The sequence below is a fragment of the Choloepus didactylus genome, chromosome X, assembly GCF_015220235.1.
Source record: "Choloepus didactylus isolate mChoDid1 chromosome X, mChoDid1.pri, whole genome shotgun sequence".
Taxonomy (NCBI): Eukaryota; Metazoa; Chordata; class Mammalia; order Pilosa; family Megalonychidae; genus Choloepus; species Choloepus didactylus.
This window is the reverse complement of record NC_051334.1, coordinates 70,570,506-70,587,676: the sequence shown is the minus strand read 5'-3', so window position 1 is coordinate 70,587,676 and position 17,171 is coordinate 70,570,506. Positions and strand designations below refer to the sequence as shown.

At 39.7% G+C, this 17,171-nt stretch overlaps 1 protein-coding gene across 1 annotated transcript in view; it reads left to right on the top strand.

Moving 5' to 3' along the window:
• The window catches only part of OPHN1 (oligophrenin 1), an 838,177-nt gene that overhangs the window by 710,329 nt on the left and 110,677 nt on the right, over nucleotides 1-17,171 (top strand). The gene's annotated exons all lie outside the window — the stretch shown is intronic.

Below are 17,171 nucleotides of genomic sequence, written 5' to 3'. Positions count from 1 at the left end.
AAGTTCTCTGAAAATAACTTCTCTTTTTGCCACTGGAGGATGCAGAATGGGGTTAGAGCTCCTTCAAAGCCTCATTCCAAGAAACTGTCATTATTTGACATGTATAGTGTTTCCCTGAAGACCCTACTCTTAAGACTGTCTTTGTTTTATCTGGCTTGGAATTTTCCCAGTGCAGAAAGCCTTTCCCAGGGGTCATTAGTTGAAAATATTTAAGAGACAATTGTCAACTTAATGACTGTGTGATATAGTGGGCAATAGTTGGGGCAAATGATAGGCTAACCACAAAGCTTAAAAGGAAGAGTTGGGAAATAAGTGTTCATAAAGGCTGTGAGATGCTCCAATATATTCCTTGGAATCTAAAAGTCCATATACATGTGTAAGGCTGTGTGCATGCTCAGGAAAGACCTGAGAAGGCCCTAAGTTCTCTCCTCTGGCTGACCTTGAGGGTCTATGCAAGCAATAAATGAAGGCTAAAGCAGAGGCATCAACTGCCTGGCTGAGGGTTGAAGGCATGTCCAACACATAAAGTTTCTTAGCAAATACTGGGAGACTTAATGGTTCCATCTGTTGAAGGAAATCTCTTCCCAACCATTAGCTTGCCACTAGCTAAACAAGCAGAGATTTTTGTCTCAACACACAACGAATAGTGCTTACTCTACAAAATTAATTCAGAAAAGTCACTAAACAAACAAAAAAAAACAAACAGCAGCAACAACACTTCCTGTTAAGGCAGGAGAATCTGATTTCCAGAATTGCTACATTATATTATTTAAAATATCAGTGTTCAAGAAAAAATATGACGTACAAAAGAACAAGCAAGTGAGGGTCCAAGGAGATAAAAATGGCAATAAAAATAGTCTCTGAGAAAGCCCAGACATTAAACTTATTAGAAAAGAATTTCAATCAGCTATTTTACATTTTCCAAAGAACTAAAAAAACCATATTTAAAGAAATAAAGGAAAGCATGAGTTTGATTGTGCTGGTTTGAATGTATTATGTCCCCCAAAACACCGTATCTCTGATGTAATCTTGTGTGGGCAGATGTATCAGTGTTAATTAGATTGTAATTCTTTGAGTGTTTCCATGGAGATATGTACCACCCAACTGTAGGTGATGACTCTAACTGGATAGTTTCCATGGAGGTGTGGCCTTGCCCATTCAGCATGGGCCTTGATTAGTTTATTGGAGACTGTATAAGCTCAGACAGAAAAAGCGAGCTTGCTACAGCCAAAAGGGACACTTTGAAGAATGCACAGGAGCTGAGAGAGGAACTGAAGTTTGCAGAGACATTTTGGAGACAGCTTTTGAAAGTAGACTTTTGCTCTGGAGAAGCTAAGTGAGCACAAATGCCCCCAGAGCAACTGAGAGTGATATCTTGGAGAGAAGCTGAAGCCTAGAGAGGAAAGCCCTGGGAGAAAGCCATTTTGAAACCAGAATTACTGAGCAGATGCCAGCCACAAGCTTCCCAGCTAACAGGTTTTCCGGACATCATTGGCCATCCTCCAGTGAAGGTACCTGATTGTTGATACATTACCTTGGACACTTCATATGGCCTTAAGACTGTAACTGTGTAACCAAATAAACTCCCTTTTATGAAACCCAATTCATTTCTGGTGTTTTGCATTCCAGCAGCATTAGCAAAACAGAACAGATTTTGGTACCAGAGAAGTGGGGTGCTGCTGAGCTTGCAAATACCAAAAATGTTGGAGTGGCTTTTTAAATGGATAAGGGGAAGCTTCTGGAAGAATTGTGAAGAGCTTGGTAGAAAAGACCTAGCTGCTTTGAAGAGACTGTTTGTGGAAATATGGACTCTAAAGGTACTTCTGATGAGGACTTGAGCAGAAATAATGAATGTCTCATTGCAAACTGGAAGGAAGGCAATCCTTGTTTTAAAGTGGCAGAGAGTTTGGCAAAATTGAGTCCTGGTGCTGAATGGAAGGCAGAATTTGAAAGTGACAACCTGGAATATTTAGCTGAAGAGATCTCCAAGCAAAATATAGAGGAAGTAGCCTGGCTTCTACTTGCAGCTTATCGTGAAATGTGACAGGACAGAGATAAACTTAGAACTGAACTCTTGGGTACGAAGAAACCAGAAACTGATAATTTGGAGAATTCTGGGCTTCCAAAAAGTGAGATCCCAGAAGCTACAGCCCAACAAGAGGATTTAACCAAACATGGAACCCAGCTGCCATTTCAGTACAAGCTAGGATTGGAGATGGAATTATCCGGAAAGGATTTGTGGAAAGTCCTGTTGTCTGATGGCTTTGACTTGTGTGTTCTTCATGTGAAGCCAAAAGAATTTTTGCAAGAGTTTTATAGGCAGAGCCATTGCCAGTCTGGACTGGAAGAGACAGACAAGAAACATATTGAAGGAAAAATGTCTTCAAAGACAGAGCCATGGAGGTTGAGATCCGGAGTCAAGAGGTCTCAGGCTGGGAGAGCAGAGTGGCCCACATGCATGGAAAGGGTTTGCCCTAGAGTTCAAGGGTGGGCCTTCCACCTCAATGTTCAGGAAAAGTGTTGCTACCTCAGGCCTCAAAGAGGGTGAAGCACATTTCCAGGGGACTGGGGAGAGCCTGGCCACCACCCCACTGTTCTGAAGGGGCTGAGCATGTGCCCCGGAGATGGAAGGGAATCCAGGTGCTGCCCTGATGTTTGAGGAGGGTGGGGCTAAGAAGGTGGTCTCCCCAATGTGTGGATATCTTGGAGCACTCACCCCAGCATATGGAGAGTAAAGGGCTGCTGCAAAGGCCCTTAGGAAGGGTCAGACTCCCACTCTCTCAAGCCCCAAGGATGCAATGTCATTCTGTAAATGACTCTCAGACTTTGAAGTCTAATGGAGTTTGCCCTGTGGGTTTTAGGAACTGTTTTGGTCCTCTGAACCCTGTTTTCCTTTCAGTTTCTCCTTATGGCAATGGGAATGTTCATCCTATGAATATTCCTCCTTTGTATACTGGAAGCATATAACTTGTTCTAAGTTTCACAGATCCACAGCTAAAGGAGAATTATGCCTTAGGACCAACCATGTCTGTAATAGATTTTGATGGGAACTTGTCTTTAACTATTGTTACTGAAATGATTTAAGTTGCTGTGATATTGTGATGGGAGGAATGTATTTTGTATATGGAAAGATCGTGTCATTTTGGGGTTCAGGGGTTGGAATGTGCTGGTTTGAATGTATTATGTCCCCCAAAACACCATTTTCTCTAATGTAATCTTGTGTGGACAGATTATCAGTGTTGATTAGATTGTAATTCTTTGAATGTTTCCATGGAGATGTGCCCCACCCAACTGTGGGTGATGACTCTAACTGGATAGTTTTTCCATGGAGGTGTGGCCCTGCCCATTCAGCATGGGCCTTGATTAATTTATTGGAGGACTATATAAGCTCAGACAGAAGGAGCAAGCTTGCTACAGCCAAGAGGGACACTTTGAAGAATGCACAGAAGCTGAGAGAGTAGCTGCAGATGAGAGACAATTTGAAGAGGGCTGTTGAAAGCAGACTTTTGCTCCAGAGAAGCTAAGAGAGGATGCCCCAAGAACAACTGAGGGTGATATTTTGAAGAGGAGCTATGGCTTAGAGAGGAATGTCCTGGGAGAAAGCCATTTTGAAACCAGAACTTGGAGCAGATGCCAGCCATGTGCCTTCCCAGCTAACAGGTTTTCCAGACACCATTGGCCATCCTCCAGTGAAGGTACCTGATTGTTGATGCATTACCTTGGACACTTTATGGCCTTAAGACTGTAACTGTGTAACCAAATAAACCCCCTTTTATAAAAGCCAATCCATTTCTGCTGTTTTGCATTCTGGCAGCATTAGCAAACCAGAACAATGATGTATCACAGAAAAGAGAATATCAGTAAAGAGATATAAATTATTTTTTAAAGCATATAACATTTCTGAAGCTGAAAATAACAATAAGTGAGATAAAAGTTTCACATGGTAGAGTTCAAAAGCAAATTTGACCTGGCAAAAGAAAGAAAAAGTAAACATGAAGGCAGGTCTTGAGATTATCCAGTATTAGGAGTAGAAATAAAGAAAAATTAAAAATGAACAGAGTCTTAGAGCACTGTGGAATACTGCCATGTGTACCAACAATGGAACACCTAGATGGAGAGAAGACAGAGAAAAGGGGAGAAAGAATATTTGAAGAAATAATGACCAAAAAATTCAAAATTTGAAGAAAAACATTAATCTACACATCCAAGAAGCTCAACAAACTCCTAGTAGGATAAACTGAAAAAGCTCCAGACCTTGACACATGAAAGACAAAGACAAAGGGAAAATCTTGAGAGCAGCAAGAGAGAAGCAACTTATCATGAACAAGGATCTTCAATAAGATTAATAGCTGATTTATCATAAAAAATCAGAGAAGTCAGAGGGCAGTGAGGTGACATAAAGTGCTGATATAGAAAGACTTTCAACCATAAATTCTATATCCATCAAACCTATCCTTCAAAAATCAAGGAGAAATTAAGACATTCCTAGATAAACAAAAACAGAAAATTCATTAGCAATATTTCCCTATAAGAAATACTGGTGGTAGTCCTTCAGTTTGAAATGAAAGGACATTAGACAGTAACTCAAATTCGTAAGAATAAATATAAAGGAATTCACACAGGTAAATATAAAAGATATATAAATGTATTTTTGTAATGCTTATTTTATCCTGTCTGATTTACAACACAAATGCAAAAAGCAATAATTATAAATCATGTTGATAGGCATAAAATGTGTAAAGATGTAATTTGTATGAAAGAGCAGCAAAAGATAGAGGAAGGAATGGAGATACAAGTTTTTGAGCAAATTATATTGCCAAAGAGATCACAGTCTTGACCTGAAAAATCTGTTATTGTTTAATTCCTATATCAACCTTGGGCCCTGAACCTGCCATAGTAGAATGACTAAAATAGGTGAAAAATACCAAAAAGGTATATTTTTCAATGCCCACTTCAGAACTGGCCACAGAGGATATTGGGCATTGAATTATCAGATGTGAAAGCTAGGAGCTACAGAGAAAAATAAGTATTACCACCAGAGAACAGAGCAAGGATCCTGCAGGGATAAAAACAAACTTACTCCACTGATTGGTCAGGAAATTTTTCCAGTTCCTGCCTACTTGAACTTGGTAAGTTCTCCAAGCCAGTGACTTCTGTGTAGTTATCACTCTTTGTTTTTCTAAAAGAAAGCTAAGTCTATGTGGCAACTTGGCTAGGTGTCCAGTTGCTTTGTCAAGAAAGCACTGACCTGATTATTACTGTGAGACTATTTAGTGGATTTCAATTATCAGTAAAATTGATTGCATCTATGGCTGATTATATCAATGTTCAACTACAGAGATTAACTTCAACAATGAGAGAAGTCTTATTCAACCAGTTGAAGGACTTAAAAGAAGTGATGATTTCAGCAGTCAGAAGGAAGAATTTCCAACTCTACTTCATCCAGCCAGTTTCTGCCAGAGAATTCATTGAAAATCTTCATCAGAGTCCCCAGTTTGTGACCTGCCCTACAGAACTCAGACATGCCCATCTCCACACTTGCATGAGACAATTACTATAATAAATCCCATACTATTTACATTATATGTGTGTATATATATTTATTTATTTTCTATTGGTTCTGTTTCCCTAGGGAACCCTGATTAATACAGACTATAAGAAGCTACATTCAGATCTGTGGGAGAAGTCTGTACATAACCCAGGGATCCTAGACTTGGGATAAAATTCAGTGACTGGTAGGGAGGTTGGCTTATCTTCTCTGGGAGAGGGTTATGCACTCTGTATTGAGAGCAGGATTTAGGTGTTCAAGGGGTGGTCTCTGGAAAGACTGCTAGTATTTTCCCCCATATCCACCCTTCCCATTCATGACATACTCATTTTCCTATGGCTGGAATGTGGACATAATGTCAGGAGCTGGAGAAATCATCTTGGACCATAAGTGGAATTCATGTTTTGAAAAATGTCAGGGCAACAAGATGGAAGAATCCTGGGCTTCTGTCACTGTCAAGTCTCCCTGTCCTGGGATATGGCCAATCTGTTATGTGAGAGAGAAATAAAAGTCTAATTTGTTTAAGCCACTGTATTTTGGAAGTCTTTCTGTTAGAGTAGTCAACCATGCATCCTAATTCAAGGTATGTTGTTTTGTGTGTGGGAGGTTGTACAGTTTGGAATAAAGTGGTGAAGAAAAATACACAAAGAGAAAAAATACAAGATAATATCTCAATAATTCCTCCTGCTACAATCTTTTCACCAAGTAGGAGAAATATTGAGTTCTGATATTCCTCTGAAGCAGCTTCTAAGTGTCTTCTTTTCTCTTTGCTTTGAGCCTTACTATCATCTTGTTTAACAGTTGCTGTGGCTACCTTTGCTTAACAGTTCTTTCTCTAGGTTGGAGTAGAAGTAAAGTTTTATTTTGTGCAGTTGAGCTTGAGAGATGGGATTTGTAGTTTTAAGGGGGAAGCCCACTGTCAGACCCACCTCTTTTCCTCTGCTCCTCCTATTGACTGGGTCCCACAAGGATCCCTAACAAGATTCAGAGAGGTTAAGTAACTTGTCCAAGGCTACACATTCAAGGAGGCACAGAGGTATAATTGGAACTCAGGTCTACCTGTTTTCAATGTCTCTTCTCTCAGTCCAATGGTCTCCTACTTTGTGGCTTCATCCTGCTGCTCACTGACAGATTTCCTGAATGGTGACTGGCTATTACCAAGCAGTGACAACTTCCTGGCTTCCTTTTAACTGGGCTCTGTCTATATAACTGAATATCAACTGAACCATGACTGAATACATCCCTCCCTTCAGTTATTGTTCTTTGTCAGCCTGTCTACACCTTTGGAATTGACCACTTTTCTCTAGCAGGTGGGAATCATGCTATGTATCTTCTCCCTCTTCTGCATCATGACTTGCACTCTAGTATGAAGTAATACCTATATTCTCTTGCTGTACTTCTGGATGTCTAGACACAGAGGGACAGGCTGTGCTTATCTTGTGGACACATGTAGGTTGATTTGAAGCTCGTAAAGAAGACTCCCTTCTCTTAGCTATCAGCTCTCTTTGCTCCCCAGACTTAAAGTCTGAAGTTCTCCTGTGAAAGAACTATTCCCTTGGTTTAATAATATAATTTTCCTGTATCATTTTATAAAGTAAAAATTTTAAGGAGCAACACAGTACTTATGTGCCAACCCACATGCTTGGGACTTTACATGTGTTACCCAGATGTCTGCTGCCTTCTTGTAGCAAAAATTGGTGTTTGATTCTCTACCAGCAATTCCCCCCTTCTTCTTGCTGTCAGAGCCTTGATAGGTTCAGTGATAGGTTCTGATTTATCTAAGTCAATAATAGGTAGTGGTTCTATTGCCCTTGTCAGTGAGCCGTTTAAGGATAGGTCTGTAACTTAGTTTTTTACTAATGTGATATGAGGAGAAGTCTGCTAGATCAGGGTTTCTAAAGAGCTGAGTTACACATTAACATTTTGTACTGGATAATTCTTTATTGTGGGAGGGGCTGCCCCATACATTTTAGGATGTTTATCAATATCCCAGGACTCTACCCTCTAGATTGCAATAACACTTCCCCCACCCATTTTGACAATTGTTTTAATTTCCTAGGCTGCTGAAAGCAGATATCATGAAATGTGTTAGTTTAATAATGGGAATTTATTAAATTACAGTTTTGAAGGCTGAAAAAAATGTCATAATAAGGCATCATCAGTGTGATGCTTTCTTCCCAAAGACCTGCTATTGGGAATCTTTGACTCCTCTGCCACATGGCAAGGCATGTGGAAGCATCTGCTGCTGTCTCCCTTCTCTTCCAGGTTCTTATTGATTTCAGCTTCTGGCTAACATTTCTTTCTCTCTTTTTCTGAATTTCATTCTCTTATAAAGGACTGTGTAAGAGGATTAAGACACACCTGGGGCCATGCCTTAACTGAAGTAACCACATCAAAAGGTTTTACTTACAGTAGGTTTGTACTCAGAGGAATGAATTAGGCTTAAGAACTTGATTTTCTGGGGTACATACACTTCCAAACCACCACACTGCACCCCCTGTACCACAAAAAAGACAACTTTCCATATTCAAAACACATTCCTTTGATCAAAATATCCCAAAAGCCTTAAATCATTTCAGAAAAAATGTTTAGTACACAGTGTCATCAAAATCAGGTATAGATGTGGTCTTTTCTGGAGCACAAATTCCCTCAGTCTGTGGACCTGTGAAACTGAAAGAACAAATTATTTGTTTCCAATATACAAAAGAAGGACAGGCATAGGATAAGCATTCCAGAAGGAGAAATTGGAAGGAAAAGAGGGATCATGGGTCCCAAACAAATTCTGAAACCCTGAAAAGCATACACCATTAGATTTCAAGGTCTGAAAATCATCTATGGAATGATGGTCCTCCAGGCCTGATGATAGTGGAGTGAAGGTTTAACCCCTGTCAAGCACAGGGATTGTGACTAGACTCTAGGCTCCATCCTCATCCATTGGGATGGCAGCCAGACTCTCCACAACCCCAGGCATCTGAGAAAACTGGGGTGGTAACACTTCCTGAAAAATGGTGTGGAAGGCCCATCCTCTCCAAGTGCCCAGACATGCTCACCCTTTCCACACACATGGGTGAGCTCAATCTCTTGGCCTGAGAGTATGTCTTCAGTCCAGACCTCAACTTCCATAGTTCTGCCATTTTATATAATTTTTACTTCAATCTATCCCTTATCTGTCCCTTTTACTCCAGGCTGCCAGTGGTTCTGTTCATACAGATCTCACAAAAAACTTGTCAGTTTTGCATGTAGTACAGGGGAGACCTAGCTATCAGGCAAAAGAACTTTCCACAAATCCTTTTTAGATAACTGCATTTCCAATCCTGACTCATACTGGAATAGCTGAGTGGTTCCATATTCAGTTAAATCCTCATGACTGAAACACATCTTCAGGTATTGCCAAATATTCCCTTTGGGGCACAATCACCCCAGAGTGAGAACCACTCTGCTAGATTTTGTTGTATCTTAATGTGATACCGGAAATTCTGGCACCTATCATAATTACTGAAGAGAGCTAATCGAGAGAAGGGCTGACAATCTGAGAATGGGAGGGGAGAAATATGGAGAGAACTTGAATCTTGTATTTCTAGAGCCACTGAATATACCAACATTTGGGTTGCATTACCTGGGCTCTTGCTGTGAAACATAGTACAGCATAGTACTATTTATATCAGGTGGATTGAGGTTTTCTTGTAACTTGCTGTTCTGGTTTGCTAATGCTGCTGTTATGCTAAATACAAGAAATGGATTGGCCTTTATAAAGGGTATTTATTAAGTTACAAATTTACAGTACTAAGGCCATAAAAGTGTCCAAACTAAGGCACCAACAAGAGGATACCATCACTGAAGAATGGATGATGGTGTCTGGAACACCTCTGTCAGCTGGGAAGGCACATGGCTGATGTCTGCTGGTTCTTTGCTCCTGGGTTGCATTTCAAAATGGCATTCCTCAAAATGTCTCTGGGTTTCTCTTAGCTCCTCTCTCTCAGCTCCTGTGCATCCTTGCTTCTTTCTCCCGGGGTGTTTCTCTCTAAGTATCTGGGGGTCCTCTGTTAGCTTCTCTGGGGCAAACTCTGGGCTTCCTCTCTTAGCTTAGCATCTCCAAATGTCTTTCTGTCATCATCTCCAAGCATTCTAAGCATCAGCTTTTAATGGTTGTCTCCCAAATGTCTCTATAAGCTTCTCTTGGGATGTTTTATCATCTCTGCAGTCTGTGTGAGCTCTTTTTAAAGGACTTCAGTGATCTAATTAAGACCCACCCTGAATGGGTGGGGCCATGCCTCCATGGAAATAATCTAATCAAAAGGTGATTAGAATATCACCAACATTTGGGTGAGTCACATCTCCATGAAAACAGTAAATCAAAAGTGTCCACTCTAATCAGAAGATTGCATCAAAAACATGGCTTCTTCTGGGGGACACAGCAGGTCCAAAACAGCACACTTGCCAATATGTCCCTCATCTTCCTCCTTAAGCTCCCTCTGCCACATAAAATTTTCTCAAAAGATATTATTGAGGAAGGTAAAATTTTATGTAAGATCTTGTACAGGACATGGAGTGAGTTTATGTTCCACACATCTCAGCAAAGGAATTTGAAATTCCCATCAAACATGTTTCTTCCCTCAAATTCCTCTTCCCTACTACTTAGCTATATGTGTACCCCTTCATTTCACTCACTCTTTCCTTTACCCAACACAGAGTTCAGTATTTATATACTTCCTTCATATATAGCATGCAAAGTAATTCTTCTCTGCTCCTAAACTTGAATACTCCGCTCAACTCAATGCTCAGAAAAAAAGACTCTGAGCAGTAATGGGAGGAGCCAAGATGGTGGATTAGGAGAGATAGAACAAAATTCTCTTACATGAAAAACACTAGAAAAAATACAGAAACTGCTCCAGAATAGTGGTTCCTGGGTTCCACCAGCTGGGCAGGGACTTCTATCTCCAAAGTGACCATGCATTTGGAGAAACTGAGGGACTGTGTTCAGAGTTGTGTGAGTGTTTGATTTGGAGAGCTGCTGGGGAAATAGCAGCTGGAGTTGCACCACAGTGGGGAGAAACTGAAAGACTGTGTTCAGAGATGGGTTAGAGTAAGACCTGGAAGGCAGCTGAAGCATCAGCAGTGGGAGCTGCAGTTGAGCACTGTGGGGAGAGCCTTCCACATCCCGGGCAGCTGCCTCAGTATCTGGCATGGGTGATAGCCCTTTGCATACCTGCAGCTAAGAGCCCTTGAGGCAGGGAGGAGCTGCTGCAGAAGGTAGACAATAATGGTAGTGGGAGTTTCCATGCCCCATGCAGCCATCTTTGAAGTGGTTTGGGAGACAACCCTTCATAGTGCCACAGCTGAGAGCTTCCACAGCTGAGAGCTTCCTCAAGGGAGTTTGGGATTCAGCTGGCTTGTGATGGTGCACACTCCTCCTCCACAAAATCCCATGGGGTGCACAGCCTAGAGACAGGGTTGCCACAGAGAAGTGCCAGGAGCCCTACACCAATCCCAGGGATTTTGGGGACCACGGCAGAGAGGAACTTTGGCAATCTGAGGTGAAGTGTTAGATGCATGCAGCAGCCCCAGGGTATTCCAGCCACAGCCCCAGGAATGGCTAGGGCTACTAGGTCTCAAAGCTGTCTTCCCTGCCAAACTGCACAGGGCATGCCCCCACCCACAGGGCTGGTGCTCCCCACTGCACATGGAAAATTGATGCACTGATTGGACATCCATATGGTTGGAATGCCACTCACTGCATAAATGAAGTTGGGGAGAACTGGATTGAGAGTAAGAGGTGGTTTGGGAGTGCAATCTGCTGGTAGGTCAGGGAAAGTGCACTGTACCAAGCTGTAGCTCTGTCAAATCTTAGATAATTGTTTAAATAAGTCTGCATATCCTGAAAAAACCCTACCAAGATAAGCAAATGCCAAGAGGCCAAAAACAAAACAAAACAAAACAAAATTATACAGCATATGAGGAAACAAGAAGGTATATGTGATGGTTAGGTTCATGTGTCAACTTGGCCAGGTGATGGTGTCCAGGTGTCTGGTCAAGCAAGCACTGACCTAACCATTACTGCAAGATATTTGTGGCTGGTTAATAAACAAGAAGGCTGATTTACTCAACATCAGCCAATTGGCTGCCTCTGTGACTGATTATATCAATGAAGGGCATGTTTCCACAATGAGAAAATTCAATCGACTGGATTTAATCCAATCTTTTGAGGACTTTTAAGTAAGAAAGTTAGAGAACTTTCACTTTTTTGGCTAGCCAGTGAAGCATTTCCTGAGGAGTTCATCAAAAACCTTCACAGTTGCCAGGTCACACTCTATCCTATAGAATTTGGACTCATTCATACTTACAGTTGCTTGAAACACTTTTATAAAATCTTATGTTTATAGATATCTCTTGCTGATTCTGTTTCCCTAGAGAACCCTAACTAATATAACTTGGTACTGGGAGTGGTTCTTGAGAAACAGAAACTTAAAATGAGCTACCACAATTGGTTTTCTACTCTGATTAGATTCAAAGGCACTAATGACTCCATTTCATGTAATCAAGATGACACTGACAGTCCATGGTGTGAGCTGGCAATGGAGATGCACAGAGTATCACTGTTTGATTCTCCTATTCATACCCTTGTATGAAGCAAGGCTCTGGGTGACAGTGTTTTTGTCACCTTCACAGAGCATTGCAAAGTTAAGAGGTATAACGAAGTTGGCTTGTTGCTCTTAGATATGCTGGATAAAGTTATAAGAGAAAGGGAAAAGCTAAAGGCTTCAAATTTGAAACTTAAGTGCTGTATGACAGATGTAAAGGTTTCTATATATGTCCTGAAAGAAAATCTTATTTTCTGTGGCCACAGACTTGAGATTTCTGAAAACAAGTCCAAGAGTCTCATTGTGCGAGTAGCAGATTTACAATGTAGGGTAAAATCTCAACCTAACAGGGTGTCTGCTGTTAAAGTAAAGGCATTGATTGGAAAAGAAGGTAATCCTGAAACTTTGGATGGGGCGTATGGATTGATAACAATGGCAGTGAGGAAATTGGAACCCTGGATTCTGCTGAGTCTTTGGTAGATATACCTGTAGTGGTCTGTTCTGAGGGAAAGAGTACCCCCCACTTTCCAGTCTTCCCTGAAGAGACAGCTACCCAACCTCCATTCTGCTTTGAGGAAACAGCATCCAAACCACCAGTCTGCCCTGAGGAGACTGCATCCAACCTCCACCAAAAGAGATTAACCCTTCAGTGCCTGCTAAACCTGTAATCACCTCCAGAGGAACCAGCCCTCACTCTTCTGCCTGGAGAGATTAATCCTGTTTCATGATATGAAACTGCGGCAAAATGTCCTGAGGTAAATTCCTTGAGGGATATTTCTAATTCTTTTATTGACCCACTCCCATCACCAGTCTTTGCTTCAAGACCTGTAACTGGACTAAAGTCCCAACAGGATCACTTACAAATATCTGGAGGTTAAACAACACACTTCTAAACAATCAGTGGGTTAAAGAAGAAATAGCAAGAGAAATTGCTAAATACCTAGAGTTGAATGAAAATGAGAGCACAACATATCAAAACTTACTGAATGCAGCAAAGTTGGTACTGAGAGGGAAATTCACAGCTCTAAAAACATACATTAAAAAGGAAGAAAGAGCTAAAACCAAAGAACTAATGCAACAACTGAAGAAACTAAAAAGGGAACAGTAAACTAATCCTAAACTAAGTAGAAGAAAAGAATTTTCAAGGACTAAAGTATAAATAAATGACATAGAGAGAAAAATAACAATAGACAGAATAAATAAAACCAAAAGTTGGTTCTTTGAGAAGACCAACAGGATAGACAAGCCTAGCCAGATTGACAAAATAAAAAAGAGAGAAGACCCAATTAAACAAAATAATAAATGAGAGAGGGGACATTACTGCTGACCCCAAAGAAATTAAAAATTCATAAGAAGATATTATGAACAACTGTACACCAACAAACTGAATAATATAGAGGAAATGGACAATTTCCTGGAAAAACATGAACAACTTAGACTCTCCAGAGAATAAACAGAAGACCTCAACCAACCAATCAGACGCAAAGAGATCCAATCAGGAATCAAAGATCTTCCTACAAAAAAATGCCCAGGGCCAGATGGCTTCACAGGAGAATTCTACCAAACTTTCCAAAAGAATTGACACCAATCTTACTTAAAGTCTTTCAAAATATTGAAGGCAATGGAACACCACATAACTTATTTTATGAAGCTAACATCACTCTAATACCAAAACCAGGTAAAGATGCTACAAGAAAGGAAAACTACAGGCCATTCTCCCTCATGAATATAGACAAAAAAATTCTCAACAAAATACTTGCAATTTGAATCCAAAGACACATTAAAAAAATCATACACCATAACCAGGTGGAGTTCATTCCAGGCATGAATAGAAGGTTCAATATAAGAAAGTCAGTCAATTTAATACAGCACATTAACAAATCAAAAGGGAAAAATCAAATGAGCTTCTCAATAGATGCTGAAAAAGCATTTGACAAAATCCAGCATCCTTTTTTTGATTAAAAAAAAAAAAACAGTTCAAAAGTTAGGAATTGAAGGAAGCGTCCTCAATATGATGAAGGGCATATATGAAAAACCCATAGCCAGCATAGTATTCAATGGCAAGAGACTGAAAGCCTTCCCTCTAAGATCAGGAACAAGAAAAGGATGCCCGCTGTCACCACTGTTATTCAACATTGTGCTGGAAGTGCTAGCCAGGGCAATCCGGCAAGATAAAGAAATAAAAGGCAAGACAAAGAAATTGGAAAGGAAGAAGTAAAACTGTCATTGTTTGCAGATGATATGATCTTATATCTAGAAAACCCCGAGAAATCGACGATACAGCTACTAGAGCTAATAAACAAATTTAGCAAAGTAGCGGGATACAAGATTAATGCACTTAAGTCCGTAATGTTTCTATATGCTAGAAATGAAGAAACTGAAGAGACACTCAAGAAAAAGATACCATTTTCAATAGCAACTAAAAAAATCAAGTACCTAGGAATAAACTTAACCAAAGATGTAAAAGATCTATAGATAGAAAATTATGTAACTTTAATAAGGAAATAGAAAGGGACCTACAAAGATGGAAAAATGTTCCATGTTCATGGATTGGAAAGCTGTCATTAAGATGTTAATTCTACCCAAACTCATCTACAGATTCAATGCAATTCCAACATCCTACTTTGCAGACTTGAAAAAGCTAGTTATCAAATTTATTTGGATGGGAAAGATGCCTGGAATTTCTAAAAACATTCTAAAAATGAAATTGAAGCAGGAGGACTTACATTTCCTGACTTTGAAGGTTACTATAAAGCCAGAGTACTCAAAATAGCATAGTACTGGCACAAAGGTAGATATATTGGTCAGTGGAATGGAATTCAGATTTCAGAGATAGACCCCCAGATCTACAGTTGATTGATCTTTGATAAGGCCCCAGAAAACACTGAACTTGTTGGATGTAACAGTCTCTTCAACAAATGGGACTGAGAGAGCTGGATATTTATATCCAAAAGAATCAAAGAAGACTCCTACCTCACTCCTTACACAAAAATTAACTCAAAGTGGATCAAAGACTTCAATATAAGTGAACACGTCGTAAAACTCCTAGAAGATAGTGTAGGGAAACATCTTGAAGACCTTTTGTTAGGAAGTCACTTCTCAGACCTTACACCCAAAGCAGAAGTAATGAAAGGAAAAATAGATAAATGGGGACTCCTCAAAATTAAGAGCTTCTATACCTCAAAAGAATTTTTCAAAAAGGTGAAGAGGCAGAAAACTCAATGGGATAAAATATTAGGAAACCATATATCTCATATAAGACTGATATCTTGCATATACAAAGAAACCCTGCAACTCAATGACAATAGTACAAACAACCGAATTATCAAATGGGCGAAAGATATGAAAAGACATTTCTCTGATGAGGAAACACAAATGTCTAAAAAACACATGAAAAAAGTGTTCCTCTTCTCTAGCTATTAGGGAGATGCAAATTAAGAGCATAATGAGATATCATCTCACACCAATTAGAATGTATGCCATTAAACAAAAAGGAAACTGCACATGTTGGAGAGGATGTTGAGAAATTGGGACTCTTATTCATTGTTTGTGGGGCTGTATAATGGTTCAGCCACTCTGGAAGTCAGTCTGGCACTTCCTTAGAAAACTAAATATCTAGTTACCCTTTGATCCAACAATTTCACTTCTTGGTATATACCCTGAAGTTCTGAAAGCAGTGACATAGATATTTGCACACCAATGTCCATAGCAGCATTATTCACAATTGCCAAGAGATGGGAACAACCCAAATGTCCTTCAAGAGATGAGTGGATAAATAAAATGTGTTATATACACACGATGGAATACTATGCAGCAGTAAGAAGGAATGAGGTCATGAAACATATGACAACTTGGATGAACCTTGAAGACATAATGCTGAGCGAAATAAGTCAGACACACACAAAAAAAGAGATATTGTATGTTACCACTAATGTGATCTCTGTGAAAAATGTAAAATAAATGTTTTATATTGTAGAATGTAGGGGACCTAGAGTTATATAGCAACTAGTGATGGGGAAACAATAATCTGATAAGAACAGATTAGTTATTGAGGGTAATCTCAATGTTATGGGAATGCTCAGGATTGATTACGGTTTGTAAATTTTCTTGGGTATGGTAGGAACATGTTGGAAGAAATGTAGTTATTTTATGTTATTTGTTTTTCTTGTTCCTTTGTTTTGTTATGGTTTGTTAATTTCCTGGGGTAGGGTAGGAACATGTTGGAAGCAGTACAGTTATTTTAGATTATTAGTTTTCCTTATTCCTTTGTTTTGCTTTGAATTGTTTTTAATTTTTTTTTATAAATAAAGTAAAAAAAAGACTCTGAGGCTAAGAGGACCCATCATACTCAGATGCAGGGATCATTTATTTTTATTCATTTATTTTTTTTATTAAATTCAGTTTTATTGAAATACATTCACACACCATACAGTCATCCATGGTATACAATCAACTGTCCACAGTATGATAACATAGTTATGCGTTCATCACCACAATCTATCTCTGTATATTTTCCTTACATCAGAAAGAACCAGAACAAGAATAAAAAAAAAAAAAAGTGAAAAAAGAACACCCAAATCATCCCCCGTCCTACCCTGTTTGTCCTTTAGTTTTTAATCTCCATTTTTCTACTCATCCATACACTAGATAAAGGGGGTGTGATCCACAAGGTCTTCACAATCACACTGTCACCCCTTGTAATCTACATTATTATATAGTTGTCTTCAGGAGTCCAGACTGCTGGGTTGGAGTTTGGTAGTTTCAGGTATTTACTTCTAGCTATTCCAATACATTAAAACCTAAGAGGTGTTATCTGTATAGTGCATAAGAATGTCCACCAGAGTAACCTCTCAACTCCATTTGAAATCTCTCAGACACTGAAACTATTACATCTCATTTTGCATCCCCCTTTTGGTCAAGAAGATACTCTCAGTCCCACAATGCCAGGTCCAGATTCATCCCCGGGAGTCATATTCTGCATAGCCAGGGAGATTTACACCCCTGGGAGTCGGGTCCCATGTAGTGGGGAGGGCAGGGAATTCACC